Source organism: Cebidichthys violaceus, unplaced genomic scaffold (assembly GCF_023349555.1).
Source record: "Cebidichthys violaceus isolate CVI_PGR_0920_01 unplaced genomic scaffold, fCebVio1.0.p SCAF_93, whole genome shotgun sequence".
In the NCBI taxonomy this organism is placed as follows: domain Eukaryota; kingdom Metazoa; phylum Chordata; class Actinopteri; order Perciformes; family Stichaeidae; genus Cebidichthys; species Cebidichthys violaceus.
The window spans coordinates 335,001-335,407 of NW_027176979.1; positions in this window are offsets into that span (position 1 = coordinate 335,001).

Below are 407 nucleotides of genomic sequence, written 5' to 3' on the forward strand. Positions count from 1 at the left end.
TAAACCAATGAGCTGAGAGTCTCACTGTGTAAAGAAACGTCAGTTACTTTAACTTTGTATCACAAAAAGTCACAATTTAATGAATTTTAATTCATTATTAAGATAATAAATTAATTCATTTAAATGAACAGGAAGAGTAAACTATTTTCAAAGGCAGTATATAATGTGTATATAGTATATCCATTATATATACTATATACACATTATAGAATTAAATGATATAGATCATTGTCATTAATACCTGATCCAGCTGTTCAGCATCGGCCTGATTTACACATCTGTGCATCTCTAAGGAGAAAAAACAATGAGAAGATTTTCTGTCTATTTCCACCACATCATATCGATAATGTTGACTTATATATATATTTTGTTATTGAAACTTTTCTTCTCTTCCTGGTAGATGTGTG